Genomic DNA, 23,660 nt, shown 5'->3' with positions numbered 1-23,660 from the left:
TTCTACACACAATATTTTCCGGCTTGACATTAAATAGATTAAATCTTATGTTTAACAATGAGTTGAGAAAATACTTGTAAATAGATTCCGTTCATCTGCAGTTGATTGGCAAATGCCATCAGTCTCATGAAGTGTTGATTATACATTACCATTTTAATATTGAAATTCCATCACAAAAATGTGTTTTATTAAGTGAGCTCATAACAGAGTGCATTGTGGATCTCGGCCCCCTGCTGAACAGATTGTCTCCTCACAGCAGGTGGACTGCCATTTGCTCCAAACTCTTGGAATTGACATCATTACACCTCAATTTTGTGATTCATGTTTGTTCGTAGGCGGCGAGATATCCCATTTCGAAAAAATCGGATACTGTTTCCCCAAAAGGGTTTTAGTGATCTTTTTATGATTCACATTGTCATCAGCATTTAAAGTGTTATGTCGCCTCTGCTGCGACTTAGGCAAAGAGGGATTTTTTCCAGTGCTGATGTCTGGTTTGAGTAAAGAAGTTTATCTGAGAAGAAAATGCAGAACAAAGGAGCCGTCCTGCAAAAAAAAAAAAAAAAAAAAAAAAAGTGTGTTGGCGCCTGTCACATTGACAAGACTGTAGGTATACAGCCCACACTTGCTTCAAAAATAACATAATTCATGCAATCCAGGTAGACAATTAGCTGAAATTATGATAATTATAATCAGTGAGGGGTTTCAAGTATTGTGTTACGTTGTGGGCATGTGTGTACTCTTACCAAAGAATAACTTTTAAACCAAAATGGCTGCCTCATTCTCCTTCACAGCATATCCACAGAGACAAAACATATGTCCTGCTATGGTTCTAATTGCCATCATCATTTTGTCAAATGAAAGATAGCTAAACAGATGTCTCTCCTTCATACGATGTGCTTGCCTCTGCGTTACTGCGGTGACTCTGCAGTGTAAAAAGGGGAAGCTGCGCTTGATATCTGTGGACGTTGCAGCAGAGTGTTTGAATCCTGATGATGACGGCAAAATCCTGATGACCAGATGATTCGGATTTGGCCTCAATGTGCTCAGCAGTAGCAGACTGGCACTGCCCCTATTTTGTGTGGTTGGCTCCACAGCAAGTGGATGTACTGATGTCCAGTTTTTGTGTCCCTAGAGGGGCTCCGTAGATACAGACTGAGTCGATGATGAAGTAAAACGGTGTGTCCAGAGGGAGGTTAGAGAATCTCAGGGCCCTGATGTGTTCATTGCAGTCTGGACTGCTCACCTGCTCCCTCGTTTTCTGCTGTGTCGGGACCCCTTTAAAGCCGCAGTAATGGTGTCATCTGAAAGGAAAGAACACCTGTAAGTGTATAATTTCCATGTGAAAAGTGTAAGTGACGGTTTTACAGGAGATTGTGCACTGGACTATACATTTCCCTGGCATATAAACTTCAAACTATAGACTATATTAATTTGGAAACTTAAATGTAGCTGGTAGGTTATCTTTACATTTAGACATCCAGTCAAGCTGTTTCACTTTCTTGTCTTGTGCCAAGCTAGGTTAGCTAGCTGAAGACCCTAATTTCACATTTACAGTATAAACATGACACTATGAGTCCAATCACTTTATTCTTAGCAAACTTATTTTAATAGGCTCTGAACTTTTTTTTTTCTTTTTGAGGCCAAGAACTCTAAATTCTTCATGATATCTGCAGTGCTTGAGACACAATAAACTCGAGGGTCTGTGTTTCAGTGTGCCACTCTGGCACAGACCAATTTTTTCCCCCCTTGTTACCAAAGCAGCGTTGGTTTGATCCCACACAGCTTCTCCCATTACGTAAGTGAGTCCATGCCACTAGCCAAGTCAGAGGACAGTGTGGTCAGACGGTAATAGTGCCTCATATAACCAAAGTGCTATGATGTCAACATAATCACATTGTTTGTACAGTAACCGCGACTTGGAGAGCCGTACTGTTGGGTCAATCCTTCCCTATTTATGGAGCTTTCTATGTGAGAAAATGAATGATGGCACGCTATATCCTTCATGCTGCCAAATGTGTCCTGCTGCTGCACATTCAATAGTTTCACACACACATGCGCCCTCAACCTTTCATCACTAATGACCTCATGGCTAATTTCCTACGTGTTCCATCTCTCATAAATAGGCTACTTTTGGACCACCCACAAAGTGTACACACAGGCACCCACCAAACCAAAATGTTCACTAGACATGATGCAAAGCAACTGCAGAGCTGAACACAAGAAATGGGGAAAGTGGGAATTCATTCACGCAAGAGGCCCGAGGCCCAGGTTTCACCCTTTACAATCTTGAGGCTGACACTCTTATGGCTCACGAGAGGCAGAGCCACTGAGTTGGCGCGCCGCTTATGAGAAAAAGACAAACGTCCTGCGGAGAGCATTGAGATTGGAGCTCCTGTTTTCATTACTTTGGTTTATCGGCTCAATAGTCACCTCCTTTCTCCCAGTGCTAAATGTCCCCTTGATTTGCTCTTCTCGTGCCTGCACCTGAAACAATTCATTAAAAATGAATGAGGAGAAGGCAAAACACCGAAGGGCTGCGAGATGAGAGGGAGCAGTCGACAGAAAGAGAAAAAAGACTCGAGTTTGAATACAGGTAAAGATTAGATGACTGAGCTATTCAAAATGATGTTTTCAAGTGCATCGATCTTGAATTAGAACTATTCGTGGCAAACGTACGCCTGTTCTGGATTCCTTCATCTTGAAGTTGGACCTTTTTCAATTTCACATCCTACCTTTATACTAAACATGGCTTTCTGATTAATTCTTACAGTATATGTAATGCTCCACGTGTGTACTGCCTCAAAACCATATGCATGTTGAATTGATGCATTGCTGTTTTAGTTTTTTTCTTGAAAGAGTAAAGCAGTTGACATTTACAGCCGAACCTTATTTTGAGTTTATCATTCACACAGCTGTTTCTGCAATAGAGTGACTGTTTTTTCCGAAAAGAAGACAAATCTCAAGTACATTCTCAGAGACGTTGAGGGCAATTACAGTTTGCAAATGACATAATTCAGTTCCAGTTAGTTCATAACTTCCTTCTCAGTCAAAAGAACCTATACTTAATAGTTCCACAATGAATTTTTGATGCATATGTACCATTAAGAAATCACTGTGGGTGTTTAGAGAATTTATGGTTGCCTACAAGTGCTATTCCACTCTGCTGGAGTATTACGGTTTACAAGCGTTATACCAGAAAGAATGATTCATGGAAAATTATAGAAAAAAAAGGAGGTCATTCTCACTTTGGAGTTGGATTTCTACGTCGCTGAGCTCCTGAAGTTGATGTAGCAGAAAGTGTTTACTTTTGAAATGGCCACTTGTTGATTTTGTGTAATGCTTTCTTCTAAATGCCCTTTGTGTTTCTGCCCACTGAGCAACCTTGAAAGAAACCACCAAAGCCGTCATTTTGATGCCATGGGAGCCCACGATGAAACATTTTCATTGCAGTTTAGCTTTGATCAAACATAAGTAAATAGCTAAAGAAAACACATATGGACTGCGGACATTTTAGTGTCCGTAAGTCAGCCATAGCAGAACAACGTCCCGTCTTGACATGATTAAGCCTGCGATTTCATACGAGCCAAAATGCATTTCCAGATCTGTTTGTGCTTTGTTTATCCTTCCCATTTGCATCATTATGAGAGGGAAAAAAAATCTATAGTAGAGTTTGAATAGCTCGGTAATGAGGAGGAGGAATCAATCATCCCTTCAAAGTAGGCCCGCTGCAGCAATGAGAATATAAATTCACACTCATAAATCCCACACTTTTAGGTCCCCACATCCTTCTTAATGTCTCAGTGGCCTTGTGTGTGATACTCTGCTGTAGATGGCCCGGTTGATTTACGGCTGTTTTTTTCCTCTCCTATCGGGGGGGTAATAGTAGAGATATCCAAGTTAGCCTTCTCTGCTCGGGCTATAAACATGCCGTAATTGCCTGTTAATTTTGGGCTGAGCACAAAAAGGATGCTCTGCCGATCCATCCAACTATCAATCTACCTATCATCTCAACATTTGGTGTTTGGCGTGTGTGGACCATTATTACATATGCCACATAATTGGGCGTAATTAAAAGGAAGCACAAGTACTGTAATTAATGTCAGTCGTCAAGCGCTAAAAGGCAGGCAGAGGATAATGTCTCCCTGTGGCTTGAGCAAGGAGACCTTTGGAATCGTGAGACTTCTGATTGATAAGGCCTAATCTTGCTGCACACACGAATGATGCAGATGGTCATTGAAAATCATTCTGACCATCAGTTACATCTAAACAATCAACCTCATAAGCCCTCTTATTCTATCTTTTCTATGTTATAATTTCATTCTCTTTTAGCTGCGTGTTAAAGGTACAAAATATGTAGTAGTTGAAAATGTCTTTTGCTAACCCCCCCCATCAGCAGTGATTGCCCAATCATGGCTTAGGACTTGTGACAGGTGTCTCTCGCCAGTATGCATGCTGCTGTAGAAAGAGTGATAGACACAAATTTTGATGGATGGTGTCTTTTTTGTGAGCTGCTCTAAAACCAGAAGTACAAGCGAGTGGGACCTGGATGATAATGTACTTTATATGTTTTTTCTAATATCAAATTTGTACGTGTATGCAGGTTTTTGACCTGCTTAGAATAGGTGACCGCTTTCAAATTCAGCAGACAAATTTGCCTTATTGGGGGAACAAAAGAAAACAGCATTACATCCAGTGACAGTAGTACAGTGGTTACTTTTCACATGTTTTATTTTGGCCTGTCTTTTAAACTGAGCACTGATCAATATTCAAGCCCTGCTTGAATGGAAACAAACTGAAAATTATTAATGCACCAACCTTAACTTCAACAACTGTCATAGTGTTTCTCCGGATAAGGGACGAAAAATAGCGTTCCACCAGGGTGTCATGTTTCAGTCACTGCTGATCGGACCTGGAGGTGATAAATATCTGACTACTACAGACGCATTTGACCTGCAAGTGAATGCAGATTGTGCCCTTTCCCACTGAAATGATAAATGGACTTAGTCTTCTTATCACTCAAAGAGCTTTACAACACTTGTCACATTATCGCATTCACCCATTCACTGGGGATCAAACCACTGACCTTCCGTTAAGTGTACAACCTGTTCCACCTGCTGCACCACAGCTGCCCCCATTGACAACGAAAGCCAGATGTGACTGGGTTTGAGTGGGTTGTTTGTCCAGTCATCTCTGGGTTTAAACTTTAGTGGCTCTGTCCTGCTTTGTATAGTATATGTGGAGGCTGACTCTCCAGCAAGCCGAGCAAAACCGAGATAGCATTAGGTTTGCCGAACATATCTTACACCTCGTCCTCAAATGCTTAACGTTACAGATGAAACGCGCATTTTGTATTTGAAAGCTTTGATTATTTTTAGAACAGAATAACAGACTTCTGATGCTGTGTGCTGTCCTAGAGAGGAAAGCTTGACAGTGCTTCAACATTGCAGCGCTATCTGCAAAAGACACAACTTATCTTAAATACAGTGGCTTCTATTTGAATCTCATGAGCGCCGAAGTTTCACACGTCTGCCGTGGCAGACTTTTTTTAAGGGAAGGTTATAGACGGAATTGAAATGAGGCTTGCTCCCAGCAGATGTCCTACCCAACGATGACTTGGTTCAATTACTTAAGTGGTGAAATTACAAAGCTACAGACTAACACACGGTGCCTGTTGTTTGTATTTGCGGCCATAATCTGCAGGAGGCCAAAGTAAACAGGGAAGGCTTGAAATGTGCAGTGCTGGGACTAAGAAGGGATCAAGCAGCAGGAAGTCTGTTTAATGTGGAACATGTTTTCAGATCTGTTTTTTTGTTCTTTTTATTATCTCTGTTTGACCCTTCCCAGAGATGATGTAAATGGCAGTGATGATGTTGGGTCAACAGGGCTCAAGATTTTACAGCTGGGAACAAGATATTATGGATGTACATGTTCCAACAAACCGTGGGCAATAATATTAGGATATTTCAGGTCAGTCAAGACTTGACCACATAAAGGATTTTCATGTTTGAAAACATAAGCCAATTCAGGCCTCCTTTTAGTCCAGTTTTATGGTATTGACATATTGAATGTATTCACATACATTATATTGACTTCTCTCAGAGGAACAAAAGCTATACCAGGAGAATATTTGGAACACATCAGGATGATACTATGAGTGACCGCTCTCCCACACACTAGGTTTATTTCCCCAAGCCACCTGCCTTATCCAGCGTGGGAATACAGTGCTGGATAGCGCTTTCTACTGTATCACGAAGCAGCCACAGTAGTAAATCAGTTGGTGACCTAATGCAGGATAAGAAGAGGAAACAATCCTTTTTTTTCACCATACCACATGGGATCTATTTCCTCTCAACATTAATAATACTCTGGAGCATTAAGGCATGCAGCAAAAGCAGATGTATTCTTCCTCAGGCTGATTCAACTTGTAAGCATTTCCTCCCCCCCCCCCCCCCCACCCCTCTTCCAAGTCCTGAGGCAAAGCATGATTACCCGATTTTAATGAGATTTTTAATGTGATTTTTTTTTTCTCAGTCCCTGCAAGACAATCTAACTCTCTCTTATGTACATACAGTGGTTAATGTTTGCAGTCTGATGGTATGCAAAATGAACACATGTTGATGTTTCTGCTTCCCACGCTTCTTTCTCCTGATTGTGTAGGCCACAGGTCTGTTTCTTACCTTTTTATGTTTGCATGGTGTTTATAATCCTCTGGGAAAGGAAATGTGGTAGGTGGCAAGCCTTTTCCGCTGCACTTCATAGCTACATCTATCCTCTTTAGTGCTCGTCTCCTGCAGTGGATTACTTCATGCCAATCTCTTTGTTGTGCACTTCATTATTTGTCTGTTGCATAGAGTCATTTCTGGCGTGATTCTCACTCCTGCAAATTAAACCTTCACAAACGACCTATTTTGATGCTTAAATCAAACACGTTCTGCCAGAACTATTGTCTGTGTATTATTAGTTAATATTAAGGATGGAGCTGAGAAGGAAGGGTCATTTGTTGTCTCTCTTGGCTTTTAGGATCATCACAGCAGGGTCGTATTTCTCTTGCATACACAGAACACCAAACATAAATAATTCAGGATGATGAAGCATGAATTTGACCATTTAAGAATACATGCCATTTTACAAATCTTATCCTCACATATTCAACCAAAGACTACACAAAAAACACCTGACAGCAGGAAGATGAAGCCTACTTTTTCTCTTACCAACTGGGACCAACCTATGTCGATTATCATTCCTCAGTCTCAGTAATGTAAATATGTGTCTATGTAAGTGTCGGTATGTGTGCTTCATCCTCAAGAATCTGTTCTCAAGGAAATCTCTCGAGTGCAGCTAAAGTGGAAATGTGTGCTCGTCTTAGTCGTAATAAAAAATACACACCTGGGGATAAACATCTCACGAGTTTATCGATCAGATGAAATCCCTCAGATATATAGCACCTAATGAAGTTGAAAATAGTGGGATTTTGTTGGAAACAGTCCACAAAATCCCCTTTCTTCTAAACGCATAAGTGATTGAATGCTTTATGTCCGTCTGTCAAGCACAATGGTTCAGCCGGGCAAACCAAAGTCCCCCACGGTTACAATTACAGCCTAGTGCCTCTTTTCTTTTTTTGTGAATTCCAAACATCAGTGTTTTGTTCATGTTAGTTTTCTGAACCTGGATGAAACCCTGTTGTTGGGTAATTCAACACTTGTGCATTCAATTTTAAACCTCTCCAGCTAATTTGGCTGAGTCTATGTCATTGTTGTGACATGGGCCCTGTATAAGTGAAGCAGCTCTTTTAAAGATGAAATGACTAATAACATCTGCATGGTAAAAAGGAATAATGCTAATTCCTCATGTGAGGTTTACTGGCTGGGATGGAGAGAACATGTTTACTGATTTATAGAAACTCTTATCAGTGGGTTTTGGCAGGTGATGAGTCATTAAGCAGTGTTGAAAATAGCCTTGTTTCTCATTAAGACCTAGAAAATAATGTCATCTAGGTATAGGGAAAACAAAAAAGACATCAGACATCAACCAAAGCACAGTACTAGACTATGTTCTTAAAAGCAGAATGGATAAACTTGCCTGGAAACAACAGAGATGTGACAACAGGATTTTTTTGAGTTCAGTGTGTTTGTCATTCTGTTGGTCATCCAGGTGCTCTGACCCGGCTCATAGTTCGTTCCACTCCATTGTGGTGATCACCGCCTTTGCCATCCTTGGCTAAGTTTTTGTTGCTAAGGCGAAGTGAGTCAGGAGCGGCTCTAAGGGGGTTCATTGGGTGTATTCTGGCTGGCTGAAGATGTACAACCTTTAGACAGATAGGCAAAGACATGTGGCTAACCACACAGAGCTCACATTTTGAAATAGAACTGCTGTTAGGACACTTGTCTCAAAAGCAGTTTGTGTAATAAGAAACCCTGTGCTTCAGTCTTTACTGGGCTCCCAAGAATTAGTTTGCACGGAGCTTAGCCTCTCTGGACTGCACTTGCCCCCACTTTTCTCCCCTCTTTTCTACCCCAGTCTTCATTCCTCGCCAGTGGGGTCACAGTGTGTTCTTAAGCACGTGTCATCCCAAATAATGGTGAGAGATGACAGACCCTTGGCTCTCACACTTGCATGCGCGGCTTATATTTGGACGAGACCATGACATCATAGGGCAAAGTGCCTGGTTTCCGCACCGAAAATTGTCCTCCCTTTCAGTTTACCTTTGCTATTTCCCACCGCACGGACGGCAGCTGTTCTCACTCCAGTTCTGAATGTAACCCAGGATTTCCTGTATTTCTTTTGAGACGGATGGTGACCATATGTTCCCCTAACCAAAGCAATAAAAGTCAGAGGATTTGAATTTACTTTCTTGAGATACTTCATCAATGAGCTCTAAAGGGGTGAGATAGAGCAGGTGCTAAAAGTACACCATGACGCAGTACATCATGTATTATGCAGGACTGTACAGTGAGCCCAAATAAACAAAAGTCCAAGTCATAAACACAGAATTTAGTATGAACTCATTCGTGGTCATTTAATATTAATAAAGAACCTAGAAGCTGAGGGTGAAATACTGAAACGTTGTGGTTGTTGTTGTTAATTAGGTATTTTATTTTAACTGCTGTCATTATTTGCTGTTTCACTGTTTTACCTTGTTAGATTTATTGCACAAATCTAAAGGCTCTGAACTGAGCTGCAGGTTTGCCTTTAGCAAATCAGGACAGAGCAGAAAAACAAAAACAAAAGCAAAACACACACTAATAACGCTGATAACACAGACAGTACTATCACATACATGTGCAAATATAAGGTATTCTGAAAATAAGTAAGTAGCTAACAGTGACAGTCATTGAAAGGTCCAGTGAGTTAGATTTCATAGTATCTAGCATTATGTCTGTGGATGCAACTAACTGAACATCTAAGAAGTTATGTTCAGCTTGTTGAAATTTGAAGTGTTCCCATTATCAATCAACATTTCCTGTATGTTTCCAATCTGCAGCCAGATCTCCTTCAACTGAAGTGATTCTCCAAAAAATGCATTAAAACCAAGAAATCTTTGTGAAACTGGGACAAGTCACTAAAGATCCCTGCAAAGTATTCATCCAACAGAGCTGAGTTAGTATTGAAAATATATAGAGAGTTGTGTAAAATAAATAAAACATTTTCAGCTTCCAACCTTGCCGTTGTGTTTTGGTAGCTGGTATGATGACATGGCTGGCAATGCATCAATGGCTGGCCACCCAGCTGACATTAGCCATTAGAGATACGAGGTTATGGCATCTTCAGAGGACTTTAGCAAAACAAGATAGTTGAAGAGGAGAGGACAGTGCAGTAGGGAAAACAAGAGATGGAGGGAAGGAGGGATGGAGAAAATTTTCAGTAGCAGAACAAGTGACAAGTCTGCCCATTAGTACCCACTGGTGCATTGGAAGGGTCGTAGAGTTTGTGTTAGCATGATTATGACACTGCCTGCTTAACACTTGTCCATGACATGAGCTAAAAAATGCCAAATTTCCACTGGCAAATTTTAATAAGTAAATATCTTTCAAATGATAGAAAAAAGGAATCCAAATGAAAGTAATTTACAAAAGTAAATATCCCCCAGTAAAAAAAGAGCAACCAGGTTAAGTTCTTGCGATCTTTCCAAAGTTTCTGAAAGTCAGCAGGGAGGGAGGGATGTGACAAGGATGGTGATGACTCCTGAGCACACATTTGACATGTTACATAGAGGATGGTTTTCCTTCTCTGCAGCTGGGAGACACTGTAGCAAATGAACTGAGAAGCTTCCATTTATTTTTCTCTGCAAATCCCGCTCACTGTTTCTACTCCACTGACCTCCATTCCGTGCTCATACGAGACATACACAGTCACATGTTAGGAAATATTCTATTTTAAGTTTATAACAAGCTGTTTTTGGCAACATTTAATTGTTGGGATTATGTAAAACTGTACAATATTCCTAAATATTGCTCAGGAATCTGCGTACATTAAGTAGGGTTAGGTGCAGGAGGGTGTTTCAGCTCGTGAGGGGGGGAAAAGACGAGTTTCTTTGCCACAGAGGATTTCCGGGAGCTGTCATTGTTGCTCCGAGACAGCTCTGAATTTATCTGCAGGCTGTCAGTGGAATTAATACAGATAAGGTAAAAATATGACAAAAGTTTGAAAGTCTGTAGTCGAAAGGAAGCTCTCTCACTGCCTCGTTATATTAAAGAGTAAGGCCAAAAGGGGGGAAATATATCTCTAATGGGTTGTATTAGGAGGCTTGCAGAATTTGGATGACACCCAAAGCCAATTATATCTGTGCTCTGTCCAAACTTAATCAGCCCCCCAAGCCTTTTGAGTTTTTACATTTAATATTCTACCACACTAGAAAAAGTGTTTGTCGTGACACACTGCCTGTTTCCCTGCTTTTCTTTTGACGGGATCAGGCCATGAGATGTTGGACGTTTTTTGTCTTTGTTTCTGTCATGTTAACAACTTGAAGCTCTTCAGGCTTTAATGGCTGCAATAAAATGACTGTCAAGTCACAGGGGCGAAAGCTTGTCCACTTCAAACAGCAGACCCGCTGTCTCCTTCTCTAAAAATTATCACCAAGGTGTAATTTGCTGGCTGAAATTACACCGCAGCTCAAATGCACGTGTCCCGACAATCTAAGGCTTTTATTTTTAACTTCTGAGAAGAATGTCATGACAATTTAAGTGGGAGTTGTCCAAGTACTGCCTGATCATATGCTCAAATAATTAGCAAAATAGCTCACAGCAAAGAGAGCAGACTGTCAACATTTCCTCCTGACGGGAGTCTTTGGTGTGTTTTCCAAAGCACATAATCCAAACATCCCTGCTGAGTTCCCTGGTTGTTCTAGTTAAATGAGACTGCTGTGTCTGTAACCTTAAGCTTTTTTCTTTCACTATGTAGATTCTGCAGTTATCACTGAATTTATTATATCTTAGTATAGCTATTTTTGTTATCTAAAAGGTAACATCGGTTGTGCATCTGTGATTGAATTACCTTGGTTTCTTTACATTTCATTTAAAGGCATGCATGTCCCAGTACTTTGTAGTTAAATTTAAAGTCTGTCCTTTAAAAGAGAGCAGTTTCTTTTTGAATATGACCTCCGAATGTGACAGATGCCATTGGTTATTTGGTGAAACTTCCTTTAGAGCAGTTTCTCAAGTGTGACTCTTCCTACAGCTACCATGCTCCTCCGTTCAATACTTCTGGAAACACTTAACTGGCTCATCTGTTCTGGGAGTAGCATAATCCAATATCTGGGTGGAATTGCTGCTGTAATCTTCAGTGTTGTGTTAAGATGACATGACATTGCTTTCAAGTTCTCACTGTTGCCCAAAATTCACTTCCTACAAGACCATCAGATAGTTCTTTGTATTTTTATTTTTTTTGTATCTGGGTCGGCGTGTTAACATTAAGACTTAATTTTTTTTCACACCCCAAATAAAAATACTTTCAATTTTAATGAACATCTACTTATAAATACTTTAAATGCGGGATGGTATCTTCCTGAAGCAAAGCAACGGACACATTTTTCTCAAAGAAGGCATTTCTTAATCCATATTATGTATCTCTCAGCCCTCAGATGGTGTTTTTGGTGGAGGAGGAATATCCAACACAATCTATAAAATCAAATCCTATTAAGGCGCAATAAACAAGAAGACACTAATCCATCCCACGTGTGCCTCTGCCAACTCTGAGCCGGGCTCTCCTCACAATTATTAGCCACAGCACTGGCTACAGTTGTACTGAGTATTTACCAGTAGCTCACCCACTCTATCTCATCAGTGTAAATTAACTGTAATTTAGGTGTTTACCTCCTGCAAAGTGGGCTCGATGCTCTCAGAAAGGGCTTCGAGATGGGCTTGATTTTCAGTATGTCGTTATGGGACATTTTCATCGGCTTTCGTTTTAATTGAAAATCAGATGTTGTGCATCGGTTTGTTTTGGGATGCAGTCGGGTAAAGGGCAGCATGTGTATAGTTTTATGTTACTACAGTGAAATGTTGGTCATTTTGACTTACAAAAATGTTTTAATCATAGATTAAAGAATGTTTTATATCAAGATATATCGAGAAGCATGAATGTTTAACTATCACTACATGATTACAATGAAAGGTATCCTCTTGTGATGTTTCTATGCATATACTATATATGACTGGTTACTCTATGTGAAAAATTTAAACTATGCAGTGAACTCACGGTTGATAGAGGCATTTTTTCCTGCGACACTACATTGTGAACAACAAATCTGTGTCCATATCTGTGAAATCTGAAGGAGAGATAGTTAGCCGATAGGTAACAGCAAACAGAGCTAATGCAGTTACACAGCTGAGACCTAAACGCACAGCAGTAAAGAGATTTTCTGCTCAGAAAAACATGAAGCATTACACACTGAACTGCAGTTTAATGGGGACTCTAAATGTAAGAAGTACTGCAGCTGAGTTTGGAGGTGAAAGTACTTTGAAGGCTAATCAAAATTGTAAAAATGGTTCTGGGATAGCGAAAACCAGAAGTTACTCTGGAGGCCTGTTTTAGGCTATGAATAAAAGCCATTTGGGGCTCTGTGCTTGTGTCAACAGCGTACTATAACATAGGTTTATATTCATGAGATTCCATAGCTGTTGTTGGATTTTCTTTGACAGTCCGGTGAGCTGGCATGAGGGGCAGAAGGACTCACAGAGGTCTTTACCTTGACAGCTGCGCCTTTCAGTAAAATCACCACTGGTGCTGTATTACTACAGCAGCATTTAAGGCTGACCTCATCTTCAGGATCAGATGACTCAGCAATATTAAACTGCAAGATGGTGCTCCAGCAGGGTTACCCCATAGTGGACATGAGCACAGCTAGCAATCCCATCCCATACGCATTAGGTTAATTGGCATTATCAAGACAAACCCCATCCTATATTGAATGAGATCATCACCCATACTTCAATTACGGTTCTACAAACTATGATGGAGTGAATGTTGCTCTATTGTGAATATGCTGTTAAGTTATAAACTTTAGATTGGATAGATTCAGTATATATCCACTTTTGCATTGGTTAATTAGACTAAATAATAAAGAACAATGGTAGATTGCATCGATAACCAGCAGTTTGCTGCAGTGTACTTTTCTTCCGGCCACATATGTATACAAGCACAGATCATAAGGTGCACTGTATGTTCTAGGGCTGGCATTGAGCTGTCACATAATGGTGGCACTTAAATTGCTACTGCTGTTGATGTCACCCACCTTATTTAATGTAAAGACATGACATGAGCAGGCCATTAAGCAGGTTGTATTCAAAGCTCTCTGGTAAAAATAGGCATGTTTGTGCTGCCAAGCTGTCAATGAAGGTACAACAGGGTAGCAGAAAAGGATTCGAAGTGAACTCAACGCAGTCAATCGTGTTTCTTTTCCAAGTAAACCATCTTTGACTGAGCGTAAATATTCCAGACTCTAGACCAAACGGACAACAACCACACTGGTCAGCTGAACGCCATTAATTACAGATGATGAGATTTGCCACCAGCAGATATACCAGCCCATGATATCCACCGTCACCTTGATAAAACTTTTCCCTCATAAGACATGTTCAGACGACAGCCGGGAGCTAATTAAAATGGCCTCTTGCTGTTTGAAATTTAAAGAGTGCCATCAAATTGCATGACACAGCAAATAGCTATTAGAGCTTTTCAAACAGTTATGTGTTTTTCTTTTTTTCTTCTTAATTAAGTAAAAAACGCTTTACATTAGAAACTGAAAGTATCTCTGAGGGGGGCTTTGTTTAGCCTGGGAAATGATAGGAATGCAGCCTTTTTGGTTGGAGGGCAATTATGATGATGGAGCAGTTTCCCACAAAAGATACAGGTGCCACTCCTGGGTTTTAAGTCTGCATTTAGGTGTTAAACGGGGAGCCAGAAAGCTAAGTCTTGTGTGAAATTAGGTATTGGTATTTGTTTCGAAAAAGAGGCAATGTGCCGTCATGCTGCTCCGGATAGCACTAACTCTGTTCCTTCCCCCGGAAAGTCTTGCAAAAGCCCTAAAGCCTTCAACATCATCTCCGCTGGATACGCTGTGAACATGGCGAGTGAGACCTGTTTAAGGTAGTCATTTTCGTTCCAGGCCTTGACAAGGCAATAATAGCTCTTGCGTGTACTTACATCTGGGGAAATTGTGCCGCTCTGTCGGTGTGGCTTCAATGCGGCGTGTATCGTTTTATTTCCTTCTCTTAGGCTCAGCCCTAATTCACAGTGTCTCCTGTCACACTGACACATTTCAATTACATCGACAATTAAACTGATAGAAACAGAGGGAGAGGGGGAGAGATGGAGAAATATGGGCGCTATATACTGTTCAACTCATAGCAGGTTATTGCAGAGCGTCAGAGGCTAACGTGTGGGTTCATCAGTTTGTTTGCAAGTTTGCACATACATTTAATTAATCAAGACTACTGCTGTTTTCTGATTGTGAATTCCTGATGTAATGGCCCAGTGGTGTAAAGTAATTATATAGCCAACAGCTTCCACCTTGCTGTCTCAGCATCGTAAATACACTAGATGTTAGGGTTTACAATTAGCATCACTGTGGGGTGGGGTCTGCACACACACACACACACACACACACACACACACACACACACACACACACACACACACACACACACACACACACACACACACACACACACACACACACACACAATCAAATGAGGCCTGCAATGATAGCCAAATTCCTCATCATCACCAAGATGAGTGAAGCCTCTGCTATACCCAGACATTAACCCGCACGCATCCACAATTTTCTCAGGCTGACACTTCAATTAGGCTAATCCTGCCTGCATACAAAATGCTGCACTCCTCCTCTCTGAACCAGCGTTGCTGGAGACATGCCATATTCCTGTGCTTCTTCTTCGCCTGCTCTGCATCACAAGTAGAGAGCTTTTTTTTCAGTGATGGAGGAGAGAATCCAGAACGATCGGTTCCACTTCCAGGCAGAAACACAGAGGAGATGTGCAGGGTGCAGTAAGAGAGAGTGGTAGAGAGAGAGAAATAGAGGGGTGGAGGGGAGGCCCCCCCAAAAATAAAGGACAAAGTTGCCCTGCTGTGTGTTCCTTGTGTCCAGATATTCCACAGGCACACAGAGGACATGGGGGAAGAATACAGTGCAAGCTGTTGATATGATGAACAACTCTGTGGTGTTCCTGCAGAGGTGTCACGTCCACTGTCCTGGTTGGGGGTCCCTTATTGTTTTAGTTGCTGTAAGGCAGTGGAATATGGACTGTAAGCCCCGATTACTAAATCGAGCAAGGCTGAAAATATGATTAACTACCCTGTCAGTAGATGATAATGTCATACAGCATTGATTTTTGCTTGTGCAATGATTAAATTGCAGCAAAACTTTAACTGCAGTTGAGATTTTGTTTGTGGAATGTGTTGTACTGAGAGACGACGTGTTGATCTGAGAAAATTACTGATTATTGTGTGTTCACCTTCTGAGGTTCCCTCGTCTTTTGAAAAATCTTTTTAACGGCACCTTATTGCTGAGAAAAATACAGTTTACTCCTCGCTCACAACCATAATTGCTTGAAAGATTCTTAATAAATATTATTCCTCAAAGCCAGAGCAACGTTAGCAGTAATTTTCAGGATTAACTTACAATCAATTTATAATTCGGGAGGGTTTTGTTGTCATTTGCCTGAATTGCTGCTGATTGCACAACACTGTAACCCAAAAATGTGACCGACTCGGCATCTGTATTGTTTTTTCCCTGACAGAATTTGGTGATATATAACATGCAGTATTTATAACATGAGTGCCAGTGGGTTTGGGCTGTGATGTTATGAATGCTAACAAGCAATGGCCCTGAGAAAGTGTCACAGATGGATCAGGAGCAATTGGGGGAAGTTCCACAAATGTGTCCACTGGAGTTAGAGTGAGTGCTGCCATGTCTAGGTACGCCACATATCAAGACAGTGGAGAAAGTGAGAGACAGCTTTCAGGAGGGAATAAATTGTCTTTCCAGCACAGCTGCTGCGTGTGCCACCATTTTGAATGTTTGTGTTAGAAACAGAGTTTAAGCTGAGTTGGAGAGTTTGGAGGAAGTCACTTTATTCCACCATCTTCTCTATTCTTTGTAATCTGCACAGTTTTTATACGCCATGATTGGATCCAGTCATAATTTTGTTTTACGATTTCAAATCTGAACATGACACAGCAATCACAGCCTACAGCTGCTTCTCAAAAAGCTAAAAGATGATGGAGGTGTTTTTGTTTTGTATCACCTGTCACTCCACAGTCTCAAGTGACCAAAGCTGTCAGCGCTACACCGAACCTCCGCCCCCCCCCAACCTCCCTTTTCTTTTTCCCTCCCTCCACCGCTCCCTCTCTGGTATCTCTCCTCCCTGAGGCGGTACACTAGGACATCTAGGCCACCAGTGGGAATACAGTAGTTAATCTCTGCTAGTTAAATGCTCTTGTATGGCCCTGAGCAGTAGCAGTGAACCATCCCCTCTTTTCTGCTTTACCCGCTCGCTGGGGAATACGTTCAGGCCTATTCTAATGTATGACATGAGGAAAAGAAAAAGCTTATTTCAAGGTACCAGTTTTTAAAGCCTGTTTAGTCTTTCTATACTGAATTGATTGTTTGTTTGGATGTATTTGTCAGTCTATTGTTTGTGGCTTTGTGGCTTAAAAAAAAAAAAAAAAAAATCTTTTCCAAGTTTTTGCCAAAGGGTGTATCACAAAATCCAGCTACAAAATCCAGCAGGATCCCTCACACTCGTTACCATGCACTTAACGACTTACCGCTTTTGATGTCACAATACATTGATCACCCGGCACCTAAACCATAGGCCAGCAGATAGAAGTGCCACTAAATGTTTTTTAAATGACAACAATTTCTTTGCTCCAGTAGCTCCAGGTGAGAATCCCTGCCTAGCAGAGAAAATGGAATCTGCCACCGACCGAGCTGAAGGCCGGCGACTCTTAGCCTCTGCCTTCAATAGTGGATATGCTTTAACAACCTCCCCGGTGTAGGGCAAAAGAACTATTACAACTGTGAAAGCAGTTGCAACAGATGAAAGGTTGACACAGTAGTCCTCTTGAAGCAGGACTTAAAATTGAGTGCAGGCTGTCAGCTATTCAGAGAGCTCAGAATTGGTTTAAAGGGAAAAATAAGTGTGAATTGATGTTTTGATAATGAGGTGAGGCATGAAACTGAAATTGTGTCGTGACTCCAAGTCAAATCTCCAATAAAACAGACCTGACTAGTCTTAATTATTTCTCATTTGAGATTTTTACAACCTTGACTTTCACAATAGGCAGGTAGAATGTCACAAATTACACTACTCATGTACATATTTGAGACTCTTGACTTGAGTTTCCTCCATTTTGTACATCATTTTCCTTTCCTTTACTACGTCTCAGAGGCGGATACTGTGTCATCCTGGGTTTCATTGGTTTATTTCCGGTTTTATTTTGAAACCATGTGTCTCTCCTTGCTTTTCAGTTTCTCCTGTGTGTTTTACCATCCATTACCTCACCTTTACTTCTTTGCAATGGACAGAAAGCTTCAGTTACTTTTTACTTTTCAGATTACAACTTTCATACATTCCTTGCCAGTGAAAACCATGTTTTGTTTTGTTTTTTTCCCGTATGTGATTTTGAATGGTTTGGATATTATGAAGGATTAAGTATGACCACTGTTTAACTATACTGGATAATCGAAAGGTAAATTAAACAGCTGCTAAGTATCAATAGAGGCACACAATTCAACTACGAGATAATAGAGCGAACAAAATGTAGTTTAGTCATAACTGTAGATGTGTTTTGTTCTATTGACTGCTAGAACTAAATAAAAACGTCAATCTTTTGTTTTAAGGTAACTTTTGCAAAGTAGCTGCTTACTTGAGGTCATCCACCAACACCACAGACACAATCAGAGCCCGTCTACAAATACTTGTACCTAAAGTTAATGTGTGTGGAGGTATGGGTTGGTAAGCAGCAGATGAAAACACTGAAGCCAGTGAGGCATAAGAGAGAGGAAAAATTAAATATTGCAAACACATCTATAAAAGGTGTCAAGTGTTTTCAATCTTTTCTTTTGGATCCACTGGAGAATGCTTTATCACAGAGCTGAGAGCGGGGCGCTCTTCTGACATCATGACTTTTAAGAGATAACTTGGTTCTCAGAGGACAGTTATTAATATCTACATGATAACATAATATATGGTAGTTCAGGAATGATCTTAAAATTATGAATTATGAATATCTACAGCAGTACTTTGCAGCTGTAATATTAATCCTAAACATTAGACACAATAGTAAAACTGGTAAACATGACAGGCAACATTTTACCCTGTAAATATTGCTTCTGTATGTTTTGCCTCTTCATAGATAAGGTGTGAGTACGCTCCCTCCGTAAAGGATCTTAGCTCTTCTTCCATCACATTCTGTTTCTCTGACTCTGTGTTTTGCTGCTGACTCTCAAAAACCTCTGCAGAACAATATAGCACCTTCATATTATCCCTGATATCGTTTTTTTTATCCAATGTCAAAAGCAAAAACTGTTGTGAACAAGACATCAGAACGAAGATGGACAACATGAAAGCTTGGCTGTGTGTGAGGAGCCCCCTTAAAAGCACTCTTGCTGCGGAAAGAGAGGAAAAAAAAAAAGTGCCTCAGAGCTGAACTGTCTCCACTATCAGCTGAAAATTATATACACCCTGACAGTGAAATGACTCCCAGCTGGTGAAGCAAAAATAAGGGGGGGGGTGAGAGGGGGAAAAAAAAAACATTTCATTTCATGACAGCTCATTTTAATTACATCCCCACCACCACCTCCAACCCCTCCATGAATTGCTTAAGACCACATTAAGCTACAGCATTGCATTAAAGTTTGAACTTACACTTCCTCCACGTTTCACCCATTATATGCAGGAAGCCGAATTTTCCCATTACAGTGAGTTAGTCACAGCCACTTTCGGTTAGCAGAGCTGCCATACGCGGAAGAGTTTTATCATCAGAATGTATTATGTAAGATTGACTGCAGGGTGATGTGCAAGGAAGGAAAAAAGGAAACTCTTGCTATCAGCTCCTGCGTCTAAAATGGAAGAATCCTGTGCAGGGGTGGTCACGGGGCTAGAACCATTCAAATGGGCCAAGAGTGCTGATGCGTCCTATTTACCTTGTGGTAATGGATTTGTTTGTGGCCCAAACCCCCCTCCTGTCTCGTAGGAATATTGGGGGCTTAGCTCCATTCACTTTCTGCTGCCCTGGCCATTTATTTTGATTAGGGAATGAAGTCCTCCACAGAGCCATACCCAGAATAATTGACACTGTGTCCTCTGAGGTCACAAAAAATATACCCTCAGTACTTATCCCATTGGTGAAGTGGCAGTGTATGAAAAGATTGCAGCTGAGCACCGAACTGAAGGTGCGTTATTGCTTTAGTTTGCAACAAAAAGCTGTCGGGGAGCTCGTAAATTATATTTCCTGTTCTTTCCTTTTTTTTTCAGCCTTGACAGGATAATTGATGTGTGCTGTGAACTTCCAACTGGCTTCAACTAGCCTGTGCGTTGTATAAATTTAGTACGTTTGTCAGGTCTAAAAGGTCATGCGGGATGCTGGTTGGTCTGATTACATGTCATGTTAGGAAATAACTCCCAGCTCACAGTTTGGGAAACTTGAATTTACATTTCTAAACAAAAGATGTGAAAGGTCTTGGCCACTTTGTGTCCACATTTACATTTCAGGGCATTAAGCAGACACCTTTCTCCAAATCAGTGGCAAGTGGCTGCCACACAGGGTGCACACCAGGAGCAGTTTGGGGTTCAGTATCTTGCCTAAGGACACTTAGACATACAGACCAGGGGAATTGAACCAATGACTTTCCGATAACAAGATGTAGGCTCTACCCCTGAGTCACAGCCACCCCATATCTCCTGTGTGATCACTCAGAAATCTTGAACAGTAAAACAGTTAGCAATTAAATGATTTTTCAATCAGCAGAAAAAATCAATCGTCAACAATTTTGATAATCTATTCAAAGTTTGAGTCATTTTTAATGCAAACGGAAAAAGTAATTTGGTTCCAACTTCTCATGTAGGATAAACTTCTTGTTTAGTCTTCTATGATGAACTGAATATTTTCTTGTTTTTTTGTTCATTCACTCTGGCTTGTGAGAGCCTGTTTTACTATATTTTTGCTGTCCTTGTGTCCTGACTAAACAATTGATAAGTAATTGTGAAAGATAATTTATCATTCAGTAAAAAATAGAAAGAATCGCAGTTACAACTTTAAATGTGAACAGTTTCCTGTAATCAAACTTGGAGATGTTATTCCAACATGAATCAAGTTACAGCTTCAGTGATAAGCTTATTGATCAAATGGTTGATTAATTGTTTCTCAAGCAAAAATGTCAAACCGTTGTGGGTTCCAGCTGTTTTAGTGTGAAAATCTGCTGCTGCTTTTGTCTTTTCTTTGACTCTGAAGAATTCTCGTTGGCGACTAATTGTGGGAAATTGTGATGAACAAGTTGCACAATGTTTTATACAATTATAGACTAAACTATTAATCAACTCACTGTGAAAATAAGTGGCAGATCATTAGTTGCAGCCCAAGATTAAGTACACAGTTTCAACAGCATACCTAAAAATATCATCTCATTATCTGACTAGAAAGTAGAGTTTTTGGTTTTTGCTACGATCCTGAATGCCACCCCGCCCACACACACATCCAGAGATTAGTTCCTAAAAGTGCCCTGATGCATGTCCACTCCCAGATGAAGCCAGCTAGGAATGAGGAGTGCAGCGGCACAGAGAGAAGGGGAAGCAGATGGCTGGCCTACAGAGGTTCCGATCGCAGGGATATTGGCAAGATGCTGAGCTGGAGAAATTAACCTTCAGAGGGTTTTCACACTGCGGCAACTGTTGGCTCATGCTGGATTCCTCTCTAGCCCTCCTTCACTATCGCTCTCCAGTCACCAGTCAACCTTTTCACCACAGTTGTCTCTGGCCTATCCCTCTCCATTTTCATCAATTATTATCTCCCTATTTTCTCTCCCTGTTGCTTAACTCGTTCACTCAGTTGCAGAAACCCCCTCCCTCCACTTGCTTTTCACCAAGCTAGCTAGCAATAATGGCCACTTCAAAGACAAACAAAAACGTGTAATCACGCTGATAAGTGCATTCTTTGAACAGCCCTTTCTGTTCGTCTTCGTTTCCTCCCCTGTGCTGTTGCAGTACTATTTAAAGGTCAAACCCTCTCTTTGCCTCTGAAGTAGCTCTAATGTGATGTGCAGACAAAGTCAATGTAGCGTTGGCAGCAGCGTCAGCTCTTATCTGGGTTCGTCATCGTTGAACTGGGAGCCCGCTCGATTGAGGCTCCCCATATGGATCATCATCATCAGCCTGCTGCAGGGCATGGTGCCTGTCTCTCTGCAGCACAGCAGCCTTCACCACTCTGCCGGCCAAAGGCCCCCAGGTCGCACTGCTTGTGGACCTGTAACCATAGACATGTATACATAGACGCCTAATTGAGTGCTGGACTGTTCGTCCCCGCCGCCACCATATTGGTGCTTTTTAATGCCACAGACGTCACATTTACGTCAGGATCTGGTTATTTTACACAGATTCCATATTTAACTGTCAGTAATCATCACAGTAACAAATTAAGCTTGTTATCAAACAGGAAGTGATCATCAGTGTGTACACTAACTCGCACCAATTTCTCATCATTAAAGGATGTCTTAAGGGTTTAGGGACAACATACACAGCCTTTACTGTGTGCAATGTTTTATTTCTCCAGACAGTCTTGCCTTACTAATCTGTTTTGGAGGAAAACACAAATAAAGAATTTTGTTCTAAAAGGACAGTAACTTTGGAAGGCATCACTTAATATGGTTTATTTGGGTGAGTGAAGCCAAGCCCCATCTAGTGCAGCATACTTTTGTAGGCTTACTTGGAAGTTAGTGTTGACCTGTTCCCTTGACTAGCAAAATTGCATTTCCTGCGAAAATACAGTGCAAATGTTGACGGCTGAAGTGATTTCAGAAAAACTGCAGAAAAAATCTGAACCGTTTCTCTAGCTGAATATATCCGATATATACTGTATTTAATGTGCAAGTTGGAGGTTAGGAGGTTAGGAGTGGTTTGTTTTCAGCAACATTTCCACTACTTGATTACAATGGTGGCTGGCCCTAATTCTCTGTCCGGTTGCCTGCTTGTCTCTCAGATCAATGCCCACGCCATAGAGCAGAAGAATTATTTGAAGCTGCAAAAGAAACACAGCAAAGAACTCAAAGAACTGTGTAAGAAGCAACTCAAGAAGGTAACAACACAGACAGAAACACCTCGACATAAACAACTGGTGCATAAAAGATGCATAAAAATCTATTATTTTGGCCTGTGTGCTGCAAAATGAATGAACTTCTGATTCTGTGCATTTGCAGGTGTGGAATCTGAGCAAGGAGCAGAAGAGTCGGAGTAGCCAGATGCAGTCTGATGGCCAGCGTAACCTGAAACGCAGCATCAAGAAAAAGTATGGATGGATTTATGAAGATGAGATTGAAGAAGTATCACTGATTCGATTTTGTCAACTATTCAATGAATCTGCAACTACTTGAATAGACAATAATGTGTCTGAGAAAACTTTTAATAAAAACAATCATTATTTTCTGATTTCCAGCATCTTGAAGCAGCAATGAAAACATTTGATAATAAACAAATTATCAATAGAATATGTGAAATTATTATGTTATTGAAACTTGCATGCTAACCAGTTAGCCCTCCCCCATCCTGGTCCAAATCTTCTATTTTGAAGATTTTCCCATTCACTTCCATGGTAAATGTTCTTTTGTTAAAAAGCTGAATACATTCACACATGTACAGATATATTTTGGAAACCAAATTTAATGTCTGTAACTTTCTCTATGATTAAACATATCAGAGAAAGAGTTAACTACTCTCTGTATGCACAGTATACAGGTAGGCACATAAGTATTTTTATAATAAGCTACCAATGTATTTAACTGTATGTATAGCTGTTCCCAAAGTCAAGAATATGCAGGAAAATAGTAGTAATGAATATAATAATTTTACCACAAGCCAGGAACAGACCCACCGCACTACCAATCTGCCGAGCACCTGAACATCTTCTCTGGGTGCTTTTCATTCCGTACTTCA

The 23,660-nt window shown here is 40.8% G+C and overlaps 1 long non-coding RNA gene across 4 annotated transcripts in view; it reads left to right on the top strand.

Moving 5' to 3' along the window:
- LOC119027527 overlaps window positions 1-23,660 on the top strand; it is a 180,643-nt gene that overhangs the window by 91,817 nt on the left and 65,166 nt on the right. For all 4 annotated transcript variants that reach the window (XR_005077403.1, XR_005077406.1, XR_005077405.1 and 1 more), the window contains exons 3-4: window positions 22,711-22,806; window positions 22,928-23,016. This is a non-coding gene — a long non-coding RNA (uncharacterized LOC119027527). The remainder of the gene's footprint in view (window positions 1-22,710; window positions 22,807-22,927; window positions 23,017-23,660) is intronic.

Source organism: Acanthopagrus latus, chromosome 10 (genome assembly GCF_904848185.1).
Source record: "Acanthopagrus latus isolate v.2019 chromosome 10, fAcaLat1.1, whole genome shotgun sequence".
Classification (NCBI taxonomy): domain Eukaryota; kingdom Metazoa; phylum Chordata; class Actinopteri; order Spariformes; family Sparidae; genus Acanthopagrus; species Acanthopagrus latus.
The sequence above is the reverse complement of the archived record's forward strand: the minus strand, read 5'-3'. Positions and strand labels throughout refer to the sequence as shown.